Source organism: Lissotriton helveticus, chromosome 1_1 (genome assembly GCF_964261635.1).
Source record: "Lissotriton helveticus chromosome 1_1, aLisHel1.1, whole genome shotgun sequence".
NCBI classification, from domain to species: Eukaryota; Metazoa; Chordata; class Amphibia; order Caudata; family Salamandridae; genus Lissotriton; species Lissotriton helveticus.
Genome location: NC_136057.1, coordinates 1,660,748,990 through 1,660,770,722, shown reverse-complemented (window position 1 = coordinate 1,660,770,722; position 21,733 = coordinate 1,660,748,990). Strand labels below are relative to the sequence as shown.

Here is a 21,733-nt window from a genome sequence, read left to right as displayed (position 1 = left end):
TGCAAAGAAGAAAAAAACGGATCTAATTATGCTGCACGGTGCTGCTGCCTCGCTTAACGCGAAGCCTTTTACCAAATGCAGAAAGAAGATGAAAATGAAACATTTAAATGGAATCAGCATGCAAACACATTATAATTCAACCGTTCTCCTTTACAGCGTTTTATTAGCGCCGCGCATACTATGTACCGGGCGGGGAAGCCTAACTCTCTTTCTCTGAAACTGTGGGTGGACTTTTAAAAAATGTAAATACCGGCCTGCGCGCATCCGCCGAGATGAATGGCGGCGCTGTTAATTACGTGTTTAACTAACAAGCGTTTTCTGTGCGCCGGGGTTTGTAACAGAGATATGTTGCCCGGTGCTTTTAAGGCAGTAAGGCGGGCGTGCTGGCGGCGGCTTAATGGTGTCAGCCCTGTCTCCAGTTCATTTCGCAGCCGCACTTTGCAAATGACTCTTATCACGTGCGCATTGTGGAAGTGGCCGCCTGAGGGGGCCCCGGCACTGCAGAGACCCCACAAGCGTACACGGCTCCTTCTTCCCTTACTTTCTACTTCGGAGAATCTTTTTCGGCCTGTTTTCTGCTGTCTGTACACACACAGAGGTATAATAATTTGCGAAGCCACCGCAACGGGTGCAGAGTTTTCGGTACACGGGGGGCGGGAGGGGGCGGGAGAGGACACGGACGGCGGGAGGGGGCGGGAGAGGACACGGACGGCGGGAAACGTGCACAGGACAGCGAGGGGGGGGGCGGAAAGGCACACGGAGGGGGCGGGAATGGACAGACGGGAAAAAACGTAACTCCGCCCTGGGAAAAAATCTCGGGAACGCCCCCGAATCTGGTCCGGCCTTGACGGACAGATCCGGCACTCAATGGCTAGCCTCCATTTATGGAGCTAGCCAATGAGAGCCGGGGGACGTTCCCGAAGTCCTTATAGTCAACATAGGATTTCACCTGCGCCGAAAAGCTGCGCAGAGCGCAGCCTTCGGCAGGTGAAACCCAAAAAACGGTCCTTGGGTGAAGGCAACCCATAAAATAGTCTCTTCCAACGAGTAGCCTGTGAACTGCTGGTAGCTCTCCTTTGTGCAATAATATATGTGTAAAAAACTAAAAAGTGTGTATTCACGATGACATTTGTTAGTATTTTTAGAACTTTTTTCAGAACCTGATGTTTGAAGAAAAATGTTTGAATTTGCCAAATATATTTAAAGCTGCTATGTGTGATAAAACATGCAGCATTCGGGAAGCTTATTACTCCTTTATTACCTTGCAGCCACAGGCATTGCACCAATGGTTCTTATGTGTTGCCCACGTGGAGGCATTACAAATTGACAAAGCTTGTTTTACATTATTGTTAGCAGCCCTGGCTGATGCACTGAGGTGATCTTTACTGACAATCTTTAATGTAATTGTGTCTGATATGTTCACTATTACAACACGAACATTACTAGTAGCTCGACTAATTTTCACTGAACATAAGTAGCTCTTACTACAGAGAAGATTAGAGACCCCTGCAAAGTTTGCAAATTTAACGAATTACAAAAATCTGAAATTCTTCTAGCAGTAAAAAATACAACTTCTGCACACCCTACCAAGGAGTTCTGACCAAGCACGGTGAATTGCACTGGAGAGCTGAACTAATTGTGTACATTTAATACGGCCTTTCGGAAACGTAAAAAATTCCCATGCAAGGATTTAGGATCTAGTTAGCAAATGGCTGCCGAGCATCTGTGCGTTACATTTGACAGCTTCAGCTAGCCCTGGCTTTTTATGAAACAGACCGATGCAATTTTTGATTTGTAGTTTTATTTTAAACATTGAAAATATAGGGGCTCAAACACCAGCAAACAAGTGCTGTTAGGAAAATAAAAACAGATCTAGAAGAGGTATTTATATAGCTTAGTCTAGAGATAAGAAAGCGACACATATGCCATATATGGTATATTTATATCACAAGGGGACTTTAGAGAAGACTATCATAGCGTGGGAGAAGATGGAAACATATGCAGGTCTGCCCACAAAGGGTAGAAAACCTAAGTGAAGGCTGACAGCAAAATGGAAACCAGTTCAAGATTTTAAAATGCCTGTAAAAGGCACAGGATAATCGTAGTGTGAAATCAAAGGCACATTTGGAGATTGAGTAAGGGGTGTGGTGTGCCAAATGGACATTTCAACGTCCTAGAATACCAAATACAGGTCTCTGTGTAAGCTGACCTCTTGCACGGTGTGCACCGCTGTCCAAAGGTCTCTGTCTGTTGACAAATCCACTATTGCATCACTACCGGGCTGTGAAAGCTAAAATATACTTTTTTGGGGCTTACCAGTTATTGGGACTTCAGCATAAACATTTCAGCTCAGTCACACACCATTTGACTCTCTTAGTAACTTCTTTCCCCTCCAAAAGAGCTCACACTTTTGCCGGGTCCGTGTTCGATTAGCACAATATGTAGGCCAAATGTTTTCTCATTTTTCTGGTACTTGTAGTTGTGTTGAATCCACCACAAACCTGTCATAAATTCAGAATTGCACGTACCAGAATGCAAAGTGGAGTGGAAGAACAACTGATGTTTGGGATCGGGCACGTAAAGACCTATTTGAAACAATAAACTTTTCCATAGATGTCAGTATGTTGTGTGGCGTTTTCGGCTACGAGTGAATTTTCCCGATTCATGCCCTTATATAGGTACAATTCACATTGCCCTTATATATGCATAGAAATCAAGCCCTTATGTAGGCATAGCCCATGCTACCCAAATACAGGCATGGCTACTTCCACCCGTACCAAACCAATCAATCAATCAATCATGCCATTTGTATAGCGCACTACTCACCCGGGAGGGTCTCAAGGCGCTTGGGGGGAGGGGTATGCTACTGCTCGAACAGCCAGGTCTTGAGTTGTTTCCTGAAGGCGAGATGGTCCTGGGTCAGCCGAAGGTGGATGGGGAGGGAGTTCCAAGTCTTGGCAGCCAGGTAAGAGAAGGATCTCCCTCCGGCGGTGGCTCTTCGGATGCGTGGTACTGCTGCGAGGGCGAAGCTGGTGGACTGTAGCTGGCGGGTGGGCGTGTAGAAGGTCAGGCGGTCGTTGAGGTACTTGGGGCCCAGGTCGTGGAGAGACTTGTGTGCGTGGGTGAGGAGCCGGAACGTGATCCTCTTGTCGACGGCGAGCCAGTGCAGGTTCCTCAGGTGGCTGGAGATGTGGCTGCATCGGGGGACATCCAGGATGAGTCGGGCGGAGGCGTTCTGGATGCGCTGGAGTCTTTTGTAGCTTGGCTGTGGTTCCGGCGTAGAGGGCGTTTCCGTAGTCCAGTCGGCTGGTGACGAGTGCCTGGGTGACAGTCTTCCTGGTCTCGGTCGGGATCCAGCGTAAGATCTTGCGAAGCATACGCAGGGTGTTGAAGCACGATGAGGAGACGGCGTTGACTTGTCTGGTCATCGAGAGGGAGGGGTCCAGGATGAAGCCCAGGTTGCGTGCGTGGTCGGTTCGCTTGGGTGCGGTGCCCAGGGCTGGGGGCCACCAGGAGTCGTCCCAGGCGGAGGGCGAAGATCCCAGGATGAGGACTTCCGTCTTGTCCGAGTTCAGTTTCAGGCGGCTGTCCTTCATCCACTCGGCGACGTCTTTCATCCCTTCGTGTAGGCAGGTTCTGGCGGTGTCGGGGTCTCTGGTGAGGGAGAGGATCAGCTGGGTGTTGTCGGCGTAAGAGATGATGTTGAGGTTGTGCTGGCGTGCGATGGCTGCGAGAGGTTTCATGTAGATGTTGAAGAGGGTGGGGCTGAGTGAAGATCCTTGCGGGACGCCGCAGATGACTTCGGTGGCCTCGGAGCGAAACGGGGGGAGGCGGACTCTTTGTGTTCTTCCGGCGAAGAACGAGATGATCCACTCCAGTGCCTTCTCTTGGATACCGATGTTGCTGAGGCGCTGGACTAGGGTGCGGTGGCAGACCGTGTCGAACGCAGCGGAGAGGTCCAGGAGGATGAGGGCCACTGTTTCCCCCTTGTCGATCAGGGTCCGGATGTCGTCGGTGGCTGCGATGAGGGCGGTCTCGGTGCTGTGGTTGGCTCTGAAGCCGGACTGCGAGGGGTCGAGGGATCCGTTCGTCTCGAGGAAGGCGGTCAGCTGTCTGTTGACGATCTTCTCGATGACTTTAGCAGGAAAAGGGAGGAGCGAGATGGGGCGGAAGTTTTTGAGATCGGTGGGGTCCGCTGTAGGTTTCTTCAGGAGGGCGCTGATCTCGGCGTGCTTCCAGCTCTCCGGGAAGGTGGCGGTGTTGAAGGAGGCGTTGATGATGTTCCGGAGTTGGGGTGCGATGGTGGAGTCGGCCTTGTTGAAGACGTGGTGTGGGCAGGGGTCGGTCGGTGATCCGGAGTGGATGGTGTTCATCGTGCAAACGTCACAACGATTTCTTGGAAAACCAGCTTAAGAAGTCAGGGACTTCCCCTTGCTTGAATATTGATTTTTCCAAGTACTCAGTTAGTTTTACAATGAACAACTATTCCCAAGGGGTTCATTATGATGTTCATATGCCCGACTTTACGTCAAACTATGGCATTCCTAAACACCTTCAAGGTATAAATATACCTTCACTTGCTATAGCAAACTACGGTGGTTCGGAGCAGATCAACAACCTACTTGCCCGACGCAGCTCGCTACAGCAAGTGCCGGAGAAAGCCGACTCTCCAGCTGACGCACTGATCAAGAAGCTGCTCTTCTCCTGCCAAGAATCCAGCTCTAGTGTTTCCAAGCTTCCCTTGCGGGGTGTTGGGAAATCGAAGCCCGAGACAGAGATACCAGCCCTCCTTCATTCTAAACTAAGGTATGGAGCTGATTAGAACCTAGAGAAACCTTTGGTAGATTCTTGGCAAAAAAGAACTAAACCTATGCTACACAATACTTACTTCTTCCCTCGTACTAGACTTAGGTTAGGTACATTGGGGTAGGCGTATTTTAGAAGCACCAGTTGAGTATTTTAGCCTGTGTATTTATGTATGTATTTTTATACGGCTTAGAAACCATACAATGCTCTTACAGTATTATTTTATAATACTATTCTCGCTGTACGCATTATACTTTGCAGTCTGCATAACGATTGCAGCAGTTCACTTCCCTTGCATGAGAAAGAAGACTGTTCAATAAACCTTTTATTGAAAACGCTCGTCTCTCTATTTCTCTGCAACTCTGTAGAAACGAAGCATGCACGATTGACTGAGTAAAATACTTATCTATTGTTTCCGCGACTCTGAGAGATATAGTCTTATTCTTGGGAAACAAAAATGTCATGTTTATGCGGTTGTCAGAAACTAATCCCTTCTTGTGTATTCGAGAAAGTTTCTAGTGACCTCTGAGTTAGCTGGCACACTCACAATTAAGTTCAGTATATTCGATAGAGACCTAGTTGACCGTAGTCCTACGTCTAATCTATAGAATATATTATTCCAATGCGCAGAGCCTATTGGGAATATACGGCCACATGCATCAACCTATTTAGGAAGTGCAAACGGTGCGAATCGGTAAATTCGGCCGTTTGCGATTCCTAAATAAGTTTTTGGGATGCATCATACATTTTTGTGAAATTCGCTATTTTTAGTGATTTCCAAAAATGCGATTGCTTTTAAGGAATCGCAAATTTGCGATTCCTTAAAAGCAATGCATGATTGTTTTTCAAATTGCGAATTAGCAATTAGGGGGTGCAAATTACCACGAGGTTGAACCTCGTGGTAATTTGCGATAAGTTATGAAAATGCTCAAAAATGCATTTTTTAAACTTTCATGTTACAGACACACATGTCCTTAGGACCTGTGTGTGTGAAATATGCACTTTAAAATACATTTCAGGGGTGCAGGGGGGGGTCCTTTGGACCCCCCCCCTCTGCCCCCTTTGGAATGCATTAACAAATTGCGAATCGCATTTTCAATCAATGGGATTTGCGAAATCGCAATTAGGAATTCGCATAATATTTGCGAATCGGTAAAAATTGCGATTTTTACCGAATCGCAAATATTATGCGAATAAAATCATGCATCCCATTTTGCGATTCCTTAATTGCGATTCCCTAAAATTCGCAAATAAGGAATCGCAAAACCTTACAATGATGCATGTGGCCAATAGGAACTACACTACAAGTGAGTACCCCTCCTTAGAAGCCTGCATCACTCTGCCCACAAGGCTTGAACAAGCAAATACTTTTTAGGCCAAGCCTGGGGAACGCATACACTGCTCTGCGAGGCATGCTGTATTCAGGTATGGACTTGAAGATTCGCCCACTCCCGCCCATCTTTTCAATTGGCTGCTGTGACTGTCCTTTGCAAATGTTGGCTTTTGATTAGTTAATAGGCTTATTAGTCTTAGTACCTCCCTCTCTTCTTTTGTAAACTCCCATTAGGACTGGACCTTGTTACCTGTGTCCTTATGGTATTGCTTGCATTAGCTCTTCAGCAGAACTCTTTGCTTAATTAATTTAAAGAGCACTGGGGGGAAGCCATCTTTAGCAATGGTGGCGGCTTTTTTTGGTATTTGCAGCACTTTATGCGTACTTTCACAATGGGGCCACACACTCTCGCTTGACGGGCCCCGCAGCTTGCCCAAATCGTTGTTTTTTTTTTTTTTTACATTTAATTATGGCGGCGTGTGTCTTGTTTTTAGAGATTATTTTGCGCAGCTCACGCTTCCATTTCTGGCAAGGATTAAAAGAAATGTTTCCCGATGCGTGTGTGGAATGTGAAGAATTGATGTAATGCAGCTCTGCTCATGTGAAATGTACTCCCCTGCCCAGCTCCTTCACCAGAGAGTTTCCTTGCTCAATTGCCGCTTGGAGCGGCTATAAGGAGGCTGGTTCTTGCCTGTGCCGTATGCAGGCATTCATCATGCAAAACAACTTCCACTATTACCCACCTTGTGTGGGTTTGGGATTACAGCAGAGCACAATTGTGCAGTCTGTAATGCTTCTTCTAACTGTACAGATGCTTAGGTTTCACATCTGTTGAACTGTTGGTGGGAAGAACATAATGACCTGCTGAATATTCATTAAGGGAGCCTGAGTCATTAATGCCCGGTCCCTTTCTCCAGAAAAGAGCAGCATGGTGGCTGCTTATTCTTAAGAATGCTTCTAGAAGTTACCACGTATCTCTCTCACACATTAATGTTTGTAAAAAAGTGCCTGACTGGAAGAATTGTACATGATTTTTTTTCACAGAATAGGGCAAGTGATTGTGCTAGAGTAGATGCTTTACATCAACTAATGTGTGAAGTAACTGTGTTTCAAATCCTTTTTTCTAAGCACTTTAGATTTGACTAGGAAAATAGTTTCTTGGTTTCATTTCACCTTTTATGTTACCTCCTCATCTTAAGATGCTTTGTGTGCACGGTGTACATTTCTGTGGCCAAATAAATCACCTAAACCTGATTGGTTGTTGTTGTGTATGTGTGTCAAGGATGACCAGTCCAGATGCAAGTTTTATTGTCTGCAGCCCGATTAGTACATTGCCGTGAACGTTGAGAGAATTGTCAGTTCGTCCATTAGCTCTATCAAAGCTGACATATATTCTTAAGTACGTAGTAATGTTAATATGCAGGGAAAAGTCAGAAATACACACTGTAGGTATACACCTTTAGTTTGTGAAGATTTAAAATGATGTTTTGGTACAGTGCTTCCTGATTGCCTTTCCAGCCACGTTGTGAAGCTGAGGAGATAGGATAACATCAAGGACCTAGTCGGTACCTGGTAATTTTGATGCAAAGGCTCCTGAGAAGTAGATGTAAAAAGCATTACTATTTACAATGCCAATAGCTTTAGCTCAAACAAATGCAAGACCTATTGCATTTCCAATGCGTGTTTTAGAGTTAATGCACACAGTAGCAAAGAACGTATGACACACATGCAGACAGACAAAGCTACCACCATCTTCACCAACAAACAAAGAGGCGTCATTGTGAAGAGGCAATACAGTGAGCTTACAGACATGCTCAGTGGAAACAACCAATAAAGAAGTCTCATCCAGTGTTTATTAGAGGCAAGCAAACGCGAAGTCTCATTCACAGGGAGACGCAGACCAATTGAAATGACTTCAAAGAACCCAGTCAGGAACATCCACTAGGCACAACAACATTGAGACAGATCACAAGGTCCTGCTCATAGTAAGTTCTACCTATAGGAAGGATTAGAGCCAGCACCACTCACTGCAAGCAATGAGGAAGCAGTAGGAAGTATGTTTCACTCTCAGTTCCCAATCCTACACAGGGCCACAAAGAGCCAAACCAAAGCCAACACCATTGGTTAGAAGCAATCAATCAAGACACGTCAACCACAGAAATTCCTGCTCACAAGTAATCTCATAGAGACCCAGTCCCAACCCAACACTGCTCATTTGAACCAATCAAGCATGAGGCAATAGAAAGTCTTATTGAATATAAGTTTCATCCACAGTATGTGCTATAAAAAGCTAATCGCTTACTAGAAGCAGAGAACTAGGAAGCCATTTCCACAGAAAGTCCTTCCAGCAGGAAGCACTATATAGAGTCATACCAGCACTAACCACTACAAAATAAAGGAAGTCCTAACCACACAAAGTTACATTTACCCCTGACAGATTTCACGGGTCAAGCGGCTTCATTTATCTAGGAAAAATGTACAGGAAAGATATGATGGAATTAGTGCAGAATTTTTTTTTCTGCAATGAGGTGTATTTTCCATACCATTTAAATTCTTCTATCCGGGTGCAGTAAATAGCCCCACCCCCCCCATTTCACCAATCTATTAATTAGGTCTTATATCCAGTCACCAATCAGCAATCACTGGACACAACTTTAAGGGAAGAATAAGAAAGATCAAAGACAAACTCCCACCCATAGGAAACTTAAAAACAGACAATAGCAAGCCAAATTCACTCACTAAAAAAAAACGGAAGTAATGGGAAGTCCCACCCACATGAAAGAAAATGCAGAGCTAATTCAGTACCAGTCACTAGATGCAAACTACCAGGAACCCACATCCACAGGAAGTCCTGTCCACTGGAAGGAATATATACGAGTCAAGCAACTACCAATCACGAAAACCAAAATAATTCCTGCCAATACTAAGCCCCTCCCATAGGAAGGACTTCAGAGGCAATTCCATGTCAACACTAGTAACTTGAAGCATCGAAAGTGGAGACCAAAAGACCCTCATAGAGTATGCCTCATAAAGAGCGATTCCCAAGACAGTCAGTCACTGGAAGCAACTACTCTGGAAGGAACAGGACGTTCCATCAAAAAGAACGACTAGACAGAGCTAAGCCATAGCCTCTCACTAGAAGCAACCAATAAGAAAGCAGTACTAAGTACTATCCACAGGAGATCCCCCTTACAGGAAGAACCATAAAGAGCTCATCTGTAGCCAGCATCAGTTACTAGATGTGTACAATTAGGAAGCATTGCAAAGTACATTTTAAGACAGTCCTACACGCACAATTTCCGACCCAAATGAAATACTTTATAGATCAAACCATCAACACTAATTAGAAGCAACCATTCTGGAAGCAACTATTCCTATTAGAGAAAAGGTTGGAGACGGCTGCTCTAGCAACTGCCTTCCACCCACTAGAAGGACTTATGATCCCGTCCAGTACCTTTCCTACAAGCAAACACTCAGGCAGGAACCACATCCCAACCACAGATGTCCGACACACATAAATGGGACTTCTTGTTGACTGGAGGTCTGTGGATGCAACTATAAATTGCCGATTCCAACCCCGCTTTACTCACTAGAAGCAACTAATCAAGAAACAAATGAAGTCTCTGTAGGAAATCCAAAATATAGACTGCACTTTAAAGAGCTAATTCCAAGCCACCACCAATAACTAGCAGCACCCAATCAGGAACAAAGAGGAAGTACGATTTACTGGAGTCCCAACCCACAGTAAAGTCTATAAGTCATCAACCTGAGGCCTGCACTACATGAACGTCTCAAATGATCAAATCCTAAGCCAGCATCGCTCAATAGCCTAACCAGAAAGCAACAAAATATCTTATCCACAGAAGTTCTGTCAACAGGAAGATCCATATTGAGACACCCCAACCGTGAGACAACAGGAACTCCTACCCCTAAGAAGGACTGTTAAGGGTCAAGACAGCACCGCTCGCTAGGGCCAACCAGTAAGGAAGCAAATGGAAGTCCTACTCACAATTAGTCTTAATCAGAGGTATGGCTTTAAAGACACAACTGTTTGGAAAGTCTCAACCAAATTAGGTTTAGCCCACAGAAAGGATTTTAATAGAACCAATAAAGAAACAGAAAGAGGTACTGTCCACAGGAAGTCCCAACCACAGGAAGTATCATGAAGAGCCAATCAATGTCAAATTCTCTCACTTAACACAAATATCCCTTTTAGATATGCCCTACTAACAAATAAACAAAACAGCATTTACTACAACCTCTTAAACCATATTAAACATAAAATACCTAACTACTGCCCACAAAAAAAAATTATAGTCTTTGAACAAGCCATGACTCAAATCATTTAAAAAATGTAACCCCACACAGCCATACAAGGCAATTACTATAATTTCTAACAAAGCATATGGAGACATCTCCAACAATCTACACTAAGGCCTTATATGACTTTTGGCGGGGCACGGGTGGGCGGCACGCCACCGCTGCGCCCCCGCACCACCAAGAGTCGATGCTGTCTGCCCACCAGATTACAACTTGACAGTGGTCTTTCGAGTGGGTGGCATGGCAGTTCCCTCAGTGGTGACTCATTCAAAAGCGGGAATGCCACACAAGGTTCCTTCATGGCATGGATTGTAACATCCATTCCATGCAGGACCAGGTGTGCACACACACAGGGGGGCATATGTCGTGCCTCCGGTGTGCATCCACATGGAGTGAGACACCAGGGGGCCCTGAAGGGCCCTCTCTGCCACAGTTTTCATGGAGGAGGAACCACCATCGAATCCGTGGAGGAAAGGAATCTCATTAAATGCTTGGTGGAAGCATATTGAGGCCTCCAGACCGCCTTGCCACCGCCAGGGAACATGGTTCCCTGGCAGCAGCAGTCCCATGGCAGTACGACTGCCCAAGTCACAAAGGGTTGGTTGGACCACCGGTGCCGCACTGGCTAGATTGCCACCGCCACGAGTCTGGCAGTCCTCAGACCGCCAGACTTGTAATTGACCCCTGGTGTAGAATATTCTACAAATAGCCAATTTGCCACAGAAATAAAAAAGATAATGATAGCAGTAGTCTATGTCCCTTCACAGAGGTAGCTAACCATTACAACTTAATATTGGAAAGCCCTTTCTATCAATAAAATGAAGACAAACCAAGCCCCTTAATGGATTATTTTGAAGAGACTTGGGTTAGCAGACTGCATCACTCCGGACACAGGGTTAGCAGACTGCATTGCTCCGGACACAGGTGCCAAGCAAATTTCAAATACCATTGTGCAATGTCTGGGACAGCACCTTGGCACAGGAAGCCAAAACAAACAAAGCAACGGAAGGATGGCACCATGCCTTTCAATCCACACTAGGCAGAACCCAACCTACACTCCATAATTTTCTAGAAGCCTAACAAAAATATCAAACCTACCAACAACTATGAATGGGGTGACCTGTCACCCAAATTGGACCGGAACATAGCAAATGAAGCAAAGGAATGTACGACATGCTACAATGTAAAGCCAACATCTTCATAAACAACAAACGGGTGTATTACTTAAAAATATTAGAGAAAAACATATTATAAAATAAATAATAACCCAAAAAAGTCTCAAAAACTGTCAAAAAAACTAGACCAGCATGACAAATCATGTTTGATATAAATTATAAACATAATGTTTTATTACAGCAGTCTAAACATTAACTAAAACTCCAACGTTAAATAAGACTGAGATAAAATAATATACAAATTATTTTTATGAAAATGTAAACCACACCAACCAAAAACCTCAAAGGACAAACGCAATCAATCATAATAAATAGATATAACGCATAATCCACACATTTCCAAATAACAAGTCACATAATATTCACACAAACAATAAATTATAACATTTTACACCCCCCCCCAAAAAAAAATCATGAATGAGAATTTGTCTAGCTGTAGTGCTGGTAAATTCCAATTCAATTAGGACACAGGGGCGAAGATTATGCCTTCTTTGCTTTATTTTCACAGCAGCATATTTTCAAACACTTATAACAACTGTATTTCCCATGAACAATAGGGAAAGTAAAATTCTAAAACAGGAGTCCTTCCTCTCTGTCCGCACTCCAGTCAGCCAGCATAGTCCCTCCACGCTTCCTCTTCCTCTTTCTTCGTGCGAATCATTCCTGTCAGATTTCACGCTTCTCGCTTGAAACCATCATTTCCTGCAAAACAGGTAGTGTAAGGGACTAAGCTGGAACCAATTGCAGTATAGCACAAGCAACAATAACACATGAGTAACGTTCACAACTCATTACCACAGTTCGAAAGACCCATGAATGCCTTACTTACATTAGAATGGGTAGGGTCCACATCTGCAGAGGTCATTGAGTGGGATAATCCTCACCTCCATGTCCTTAATAGAATTGGAACTTACTAGCACTACAGCTAGGCAATTTCTCATTCTATGTCAGGACCGGAGGCGAGGATTATGCCAGTTCAAAGCTTATCGACTACTAGCCTTGCCACCTCCAGAACTGGTTTGAAATAAAACCTCCTAAAGGTGGAGTTAGAGGACCAATCGGCTGTGCTCATCAGATCTTCCAAACGCTCACCTAGGGAAAAAGCCTTAGAGGCCATCGCTCCTCTCGCCGAATGAGTGCCAAACTGCTTAGTATCAATCCCCGCCTCCTGCATAACCCAATGCACCCATCTTGCGATGGTCAGGGACAAGACTGCTCTGTATGGTTTACGTAGCCCAATGAGTAGCTGCTTCTCACTCGGAGGGCGAGTTTCCTCAGTTAGTTCTTCGTAAGCACAGAGGCATTGCACTACGCACAGTTTAGGGGAATCTTGAAACGTTGGTTAGGAAATGACCAGAGTATTAGTCTTGGTCCTTCTACTTACCGTGAACATTACCGCACCCGGGGAAAACACTCTGGCTGAGATGTCCTAGGCCCTCACGTCACAGACGCGTCTACACGAAACCAGGCATAACAGCATGGCAAATTTGTCTGTTACCTCTTTACGGGACAGAAATCTGTTTGGTTGCCAAGAAAGAAAAGGATTCAGCACCCGGTTCACGTCCCACAGGACGGAGTACCGAGGCTCCGGCGGGAGGGATAGCCGAATCCCTCTGAGAAGCCGGAAAACCAACGGATGTTCACCCACCGGAGACCCCTGTACCATAATATGACCGGCCGAAATCACGGAACGGAATTGATTGATCTATAGGCCAGACCCTCCTCCGCCAGACTCGCCAGAAAGTTACAGATGTGGACTACATCTGCCCCCACGGGATCGATACTCCGTCGCACACACCAACGACTCCATCTGTGCCAGGCTGGCCGGTATCTCTTAGTCGTGCTGTCCGCCCATGCCTTGGTGAGGAAGTCCTCAGCCTTTCCCGAAAGGCCTCGTAGCGACCAGCGATGCTGGATATCCGCCAGGCCATCATTCTCAACGTTCCGTCTGCTACCAGCCGATGGGGAACGAGATCGGGATTAAGGAGAATGTGAGGAAAGTGGGGGAGTCGGATCAGAAAATCCCAAGAAAGTTCCAGAAGAACTGTTAACCTCCACCAGGGTGTGATCAACACCACCTCCGCCTGCTGGCGTCGAAGCAACACGGACACTTGCGTGATCATGGAGAACAGGGGAAATGCATAGCCATGCTCCTGCTACCAGTCCTGGAGGAATGCATCCGTCGCCTCTGCCTGAGGATCTGGCCGCCAACTGAAGTACCTCGGTACTGATGATCTAGCCATGATGCAAAAAGGTCTACCGAGATCGTGTCTGATCTTCGCCATCTTCTTGATGGGCAGATTCAGAGTGGAAGACACAGAGTCCACATTGATGCCCAAAAAGGTTGCACACTGGACCGGAACCAACAGGGACTTCTTCTTGTTTATTACAAACCCCAGTCCCTGGAAGAGGTCGACCGTAGTCCTCAACTGGCTGGATAGCCTTCTGGGGCACTGATCCAGGAAGAGTATGTCGTCCAGGTAGACGATCATTTGAACACCCTGCTTTTGCAGAAACTCCACTGCCAGTCTGAAAACCTTTGTGAAGCAGCTGGAGGTATACCTCTTGTTTACGTTTTGATTACAGCTAAACTATATATGTAGTTACAGAGTCTGCACACTCTCTGAGTGGAGGTATAGAACTAAGGAGGTTGTCTGTAGTCAATAGATATTTGGCAATATGCATTGAGGTTCCATTACAAATGATTCATCTAAATGTGGCCATCTGTTCTTCTCATGGTGGGATCCCACTTGTGGGCAATTCAGAAAATTATTGGGTTAAGTAGACAGTACAGTGTACTACAGCATTGACAGTGATCTGACCTAGGAACTGTCTTTATTCACACGTCTAGAGCGGGGCCTTATCTTTCCGAGCAGTTGCCGGGTGAGGCTTACTTCCCACAGATTGATGGGTAAGTGCTAAATAATTTCTATGTTCTTGAAACTCTATACAGTAGTTCTTGTGGTGACGGTGTTCACGCGCCACTAGAAGGATCATCATAAGTTAGTGATTGATCTGTCTGAGGTTGCTGGAATGATTGCAGGTTATGCACAGTAACAATACGTGGTACTTTGGGCTTATGCAAATAACCTAGATTGTCTATGTCTCAATAGGCACCACGTGGTTATACAATTTATATATGGTTGTCTTTTGACCTTTCTACTACAGGGAAGACCATTCGCATCCACTGAGCAACTTGAGAAGATGCGGTAGGATGGTCGTGTTCGACCACTCTTAGTTTACCTATAATTTGTTTATTTCTACACATTAGGTAGTGTAATCTGCAGTAGCATATGAGAGCTTGGCCCTGATGAATGCCAGTGTACTTACACAGTACGGCAGAAACATGTTGGCCTTATTTTTGTTTTCCACCAAGCAAGCTGGACAGTGATTATTTTACGCTGTCATTACACTATTTTTAATCTGACGTCCAGGCAAGCACTAATAAAGGTCTTTGTTTGCCTTGACAGCCATTTTAGCCACTGCACTATATTTATAATTTTTTTGCACTGCACTTATCAGTACCACCTTTGAATTAACTTTTGCGGTGTTCAGACCATGACTCAGTCATGCATTGCCAATATACACCTGGGCATTTGCAGACTAACCATGGCCTGAGTGTCCTACATGATGAGGCTCCGCCAGTTGGGTGGTCTGATAGGACTCAAACCAGCAATTGTTGATAGTCAATGCATCTTTTGACCTATCTGGTTGTTGTATGTTTCTTCCTATGCATTTTTGTTTTCCAGCGCGAGTTCTGAGCACCTCGGCGTCACCCGACTGACAGGTACTTTTGTTTTTTAGACTCTCGGGCACCGCAAAACATATTCTGAATTATCTTTCCACTGCCCTTTTCATGGCGGTGAGCCTGTCATGGAAAGGGTGGCAGAGAGGCAATTAAGAGGGCCCTAAAAGGGCCCACTTCCGGATCTGGACCTGGGGGTGTATGTGGGGAGGGTACATTTTGGGCCCCCGTAATTTCACCCCCATTCCTGCACACAGTGGCTTGCATTCCACACCATGCAGGAACGTGCTACAGGTGCTGTCAAGGCTGCAGGTTGCTTGTTGGCTCTCCTTTGAGCCTAACAGCCTACCACTGTGAGACCGCCTCAGCACAGCATGCCCGACCTGGATTACACTCTAAATCCGGTGGGCGGGTGTACCATGGCTTTGTCAGTCCTCCTCAGGATGAGGCCATGGTGGCGCTGCAGGAGGACAGCCAAACACATAACAAGACCCTAAAGCTAGGTCAGGCCTGTGTTTAGATTTACCGAAAATGGGGAGTAGGAAGAAAATAGAGAATTCTGTGTGGCAAAAAAAGAGCGAGAAATAACAAGGCTATCTTAGAGTTGCCACTAAGCCGGGATCCAAATGTATCCCAGAAATGATCAATTATACAATGCCCCAAAAAATTCTGCCACATCATAGGGGGCTGGTATATGGGGCATGGCAGCGAACAAAATCAAGAGCAAAAACAAGAAGACACATTTCTGAAAAACTGATAGCAGTCTCCAAATATACTTGAAGCACTATTGTACATCTTGAATTAGGCCAACGACCCATAGAGATAAATTTAGAACAAAATACAGTTTTACTGTGGCACTCTATAAGGGTAAAAACAAAGCTATATTAACCCAGGCAATGATCAGGGACTGCATATCGCTGGACCCTATGGATATGATTAGATGGCTACCCTCGATTAGGAAAACATTGCAAACCATCAGAGACAGTGACGTGCATTTATGGGAGTCTCAGGATGAGTTAGCGTGGATTCCCAAAAAAAACCTCTTACGCAATTGTTAGAGAAACAAAGGGGGTTTGCCCCTACTATTGGAGGAGAAACGACCGACAGTGGCACTGTATTTATCTATGCTATACACCAAGGTTTCAGAGATACCTTGGCTGGGTACATAACCCATGCCATAGATTTCTCCTCACCAAAATCTTGCCTCTCCATTTTCCTTCATCTGGTCACCTTTTCCACAGGCACAAAGTGGGTACAAAAATGTACCAAATGCCCCTGTGATAAAGAGACAGCTCAATCCACTTTACATGTAACTATTTTTTGCAAGTTTTATATTGCAAGTAGAAAAAAGTTCTTGAAGCCCCCTTTTTTTAAGTGAAGGTCTACTTACATATAAAAATGCGTACCAATACCTGATGGATTTGAATGACATTAAGACCTGCTTTATTACAACGTCTGTATTAGCATATATAATTGAAACAAGAAAAGCACTCAAGATTACTTAAAAAAAATTAGATGATTAGATGACATTTAATTTTCCTACTCAATCAATACCAATTTTGAGAATGTTTTGGACGCTAAAATAGTTACATTTACTATGCCCACTTCAAACTAGCCCAATTGGGAGAGGTGTTGGACACTAAAGGGGTGACACTTACTATTCTCACTCCAATCTAAAACAGTTTGGTAAAAGGGTTTGACACTAAAGGGATGGCATTTACTATCACCATTCCAATCTAAACCATTTTAAGGAAGGTGATGGACTCTAAAAGGGTGACATTTACTATTCCCACTCCAATTTAAGCCAATTTGGAGAAGGTGTTAGGCTGTACAAGGGTGTCATTTATTATTCCCTCTCCAATCTAAGCCAATTTGGGGAAGGTGTTGGACACTAAGGGCCAAATTACGAGTCTGGGAGTCAGAGGACAGCAAGACTCGTGGTGGTGCAGCACCAGCGGTCCAGCCACTGCAGCACCGGTGGTCCGACTCCCCCATTACAACTTGGGCGTTTGGACTGCCTTGGGACCTTCGCTGCCACCAGGGAACCACCGTTCCCTGGCAGAAGCATGTCGGTCAGAGGCTGCAATATGCTTGGCGGGAACTACTTTCTTTGCCCTACTTTGCCATGCATATTGCAGGCTCCACTACAATCTAAAGCATCGTATGCAAGGAGCTATAGACTAAAAATGTTATTTACAAAATCATGACCCCATACTCACACATAATTTTTCATCTTTAAAATAAACAAAAATGTACTTTCAAAGACACTAACCAAAACTACAAATCTATATACATATATTCATATTTAAACATTAACATATAAATATATTTTTAGCACTAATAACAATTAATATATATTTTTAAATATTTACTAACATTCCTAAACTTTGAACCATAAAATAAAAAAAACCCTAATCCAAAATTAACAATAATGAATAAAGAATATATAAAATACTTTTCAAAGTGAAAATACTGTTACATTGACATGTTTTTCAACATAACAAAGTACAATTTTAAATGTGATTTGTTCACTAAAACAATAAAAATCAAATATTGTATTGAATAATTTGTATTTTCATTAATTATACATTATTATTCATACAAATAAGGTAACAAAATAATTTTAAGTTGGCTGACGAGCCTGGGACCCCGCACCAACGCGCCTGAGTGGTACTAAACCTGGCAGATATTTGGCAGCCACCGGCAACCCCAGAACACGGCCTATCCCTTCTGACGAGGGGTGATACCCCGAAAAACGTGTCCAGGGATGGCGAAGACAGCAGAGAATCGAAAGAAGATGCATCGCGGAACACGTAACTACATTTACCATAGTCCTTAGGGGTGATACCGCTGGTGTGTGAGTAGTGTGCGACCCCACCCCCAATTGTAATGTTAAAGCTCCCTCGAGCAGTTGGCTGATGAGCCTGGGACCCCGCACCTACGCGCCTGAGTGGTACTAAACCTGGCAGATATTTGGCAGCCACCGGCAACACCAGAACACGGCCTATCCGTGCTGACGAGGGGTGATACCCCGAAACACGTGTCCAGGGATGGCGAAGACAGCGAAGATAGCAGAGAATCGAAAGAAGATGCATCGCGGAACACGTAACTACATTTACCATAGTCCTTAGGGGAGATACCGCTGGTGTGTGAGTAGTGTGCGACCCCACCCCCAATTGTAACAGTACAATAAATAGCAAAAAAAATAACACTTAGGAACGATAATTCACACAATATTTGCTAAATCGATATTTTTTACAATATTGAAAAGTCTTTAAAATTATATTTTTACCTTCAATATTCCTTTCTATGATATTTTTGACAGCCCGATATTCGTGATCCAAAATTTTTGTATCACAATCTTTTTTTATTCAATATTTTGTCCAAACACCACAGAACAGGAGCATTAGAGCTTTGTTACTTTTGAGATCCGTTAGCATGATACAAGGTAAGCTTTTTGAAGTCCTGCAGCCACAACCACTGCCAGCATTCAACAGGAAAATGGAAAATTCCCCTACCAACTGAAACAAAGTGCAGCAGAAGATATACAGCAATAGTGCACATGCAAATACTCTGGCAGCTTACACAAGAAACCTCATGTTAAAACTGAGGGTTGATATTTAAGCCTATCACACTTATCCTATGTGAACCAGTGCTTTATATGAGCCTGTGGTTACTGGTGGGATGGACTAGCACTTATTTTTCAGCATCAGATATTTCCTGAGAGAGGGAAAAACACGTAAATCAGAAAGACTGAGAAGACAAAGACGGAAAATTGTCAGAAACAGAGAAAGCAGAAATGTGCAAGAGTGAAATAAAGGCTCAGAGAGTGTCTGGCAGTGGATTAAAAAGGCCTAAGGTCGATTCTAGTTTGGAGCAGGCGCCTATATTTAATTGCACAGACCACAGCCTTGTAGGCGGATCTTCGGGCACCAGCACTCTATATTTTAAAAATTAGGCACTGATGTGGCCATCGCACTCAACATGATTTAATGTGCAAACACAGATATGCTAACATAGCATCAAGGCCTCTAATACATGTAAACATTATCAAACACCTAAAAGGTGAGGCTGAGCACACCAACTAGAAACAACTAATCAGGAAGTCATGTCAATAGGAAATCCCCACTCACAGGAAAGAACAGAGGGATCCAATCTGTGACCAAATGTCAAGCAACAGGAAGTCCCATCCAAAGTGGTAAATACATTGCACACGCTACAAAGAGTTTGAAAGTGTTCATCCACAAGTTAAGGGCTAATATTATTTGAGTCGATTGAGGAGTCCCACAGATATTACCATTAGAGGCATGATTAGAGGCAAGATTGAGAAGTATAGGCAGGGCCCAATTTATAACCTATCACAAATGATTTTCTAGTATTGATCACATAGTAAGAATGTATTAAAAAAAAATCAGCAGGTGCCTTGCTGAAATCATGAGAAGATCATTAGTAAGCAAAATGTAGGTTTTCATCTTAGCAAGCTACTCCTTTATTTCTTGCCCTGAGAGTCAAAATGCAAGGTGCCTCAATATTGGAGACTGGCACTTTTTGTGGGTAATGTTAACCTGAGTAAAAAACACGCGACTGAAACAGGTTGCAGTTACATTATTAGAGACAGAAGGCTTCTAAAGTTGTTCATAATTGATAAGCTTACCAACAGGAAATCCCAACAAGGAATTAGAGCCAAGCAAGTACTCATGACAAGCAGCAACTATTCAGTAGGCTACAGGAAGTATTCTAAAGAACAAAATCCAAGGTAGCAGCAACCAATCAGAAAGCAACACAACGTTCATGCACATGTTCCCCTCCAGAAATAATTACTGTTCAGTTCAAATAACTTTATTCGATTGTAAAGATTACAATCATAAAAGTACATATCATCGACAAACAATTAAAAACGATCCGGATAATTCATTTTGAAAAGTAAGAAGTCCAATACACAGTAAAAGGTAAAAAAGAGAAAGCAGCGGGCAACATGAGCATTAACATTATTAAAAGTACATTAAAAACATAAATAGATTCGTTATAAAAATTAAAAGTACCTAAAACATTAACAGCATAATTATCCATCCATACTTTTCCTAAAGGTAATGGCTGATTTTAAAAAGTTACAGACAAATAAAGTGCAATCACAATTCAGCAATTGAAGATAGTAAAGTGCGGGTTTGACTTGAGTAAAATTCAATTTTTTAAGACATGGTTTAAGATATAATTTCCGTGGTAAAGTGTAATAAGGGCAAGTAAATAAAAAGTGTGCCAAGTCTTGCGGAGACTTCCCGTCGCAGCCGCAAGCTGGCAACTTCTCCCCCCGATGAGCCCCGCTTGGGACCGCCAATAAGAGATGAAATAGGTCAAAGCGAAACCTTGTTAACAAAAAACGTTCGTAGCCAGTCATATGCCATGACAAGTAGGGTTCCATTTGTGGACAGGTTTTGAGTAGTAAGTGTTTCCTAACACTGTCCTTCTGTAGCTCAACCTCTTCCCTGTCTGAACATCTTAGTATTAACATAGCATTTTTTACAAATATAACATCGGGTTTCGTAATCAAATTGGGGGCAAAAAACAAATCAGACCGGCCAATTGCCGTCAAACAGTCCTTTATATACTTCAGCCACGGAACTTGAAACCTCCCATCAAGTGTCAGGGCTTCTTTTAACAAAGCTTGGGTGAGAGGTATATCTTTATTAAGCCAACAGTTCAACCAGCACAGTACCGGGTTCAATGCAATTCTGTCACTTAAATAGGGAACACCCAGCTCCTCGTGTATCGAGAAATTCCCTGTGCCCCTTGGTAGCCTCAGTATCTTTTTCAAAACATTATTTTCTGTAACCTCTAGGTCCTTTATCTTACAGTAGCCCCAAAGCTCACTTCCATAGCTGGTGACAGCAACACTTTTTGCCTGGTATAATTTGAGCAGGGCGGCCGTTGGACAATTTCCGATTTTTTTCGCAAAGCCAAGAATGGCCGCATTTACACGTGTTGCCTCACCCTTCTTTTTGATGACTGCGGGACCCCAGGATAATTTGTGATCTAAGAGGACTCCAAGGTATGAAAAGGTGTTGGTGGTAGGGATTTTCTCCCCATTTATACAAAAAGAATTCGTTTTCCGTATACCCTGACCTATTTTCATAACGTAGGACTTAGAGTTATTTATACTTAATCCACGGGACTCCATGAACTTAAAGAAGGAATTTAGTAATTTCTGAAGGCCATTTGCTGTTCTAGAAATGAGTACAGCATCATCTGCATAAAGCAGCACAGGAACCCCTTTGCGCTCTACAAAGGGGTAGTCTGCTTCAATTTTTAGAAGAAATTCCTCCAATTCGTTGATATACAAATTGAAGAGGAATGGAG

General features: G+C 43.9%; 1 protein-coding gene across 5 annotated transcripts in view; it reads left to right on the top strand.

Moving 5' to 3' along the window:
- The window catches only part of LOC144830147 (retinol dehydrogenase 16-like), a 282,329-nt gene that overhangs the window by 57,992 nt on the left and 202,604 nt on the right, over positions 1-21,733 (top strand). Inside the window, exon 2 of one of the 5 annotated variants that reach the window (XM_078688888.1) lies at positions 14,803-14,843. The exons of the other annotated variants lie outside the window; for them this stretch is intronic. The gene's annotated coding sequence lies outside the window, so the exon portion shown is untranslated. The remainder of the gene's footprint in view (positions 1-14,802; positions 14,844-21,733) is intronic. 5 annotated transcript variants of the gene reach the window in all.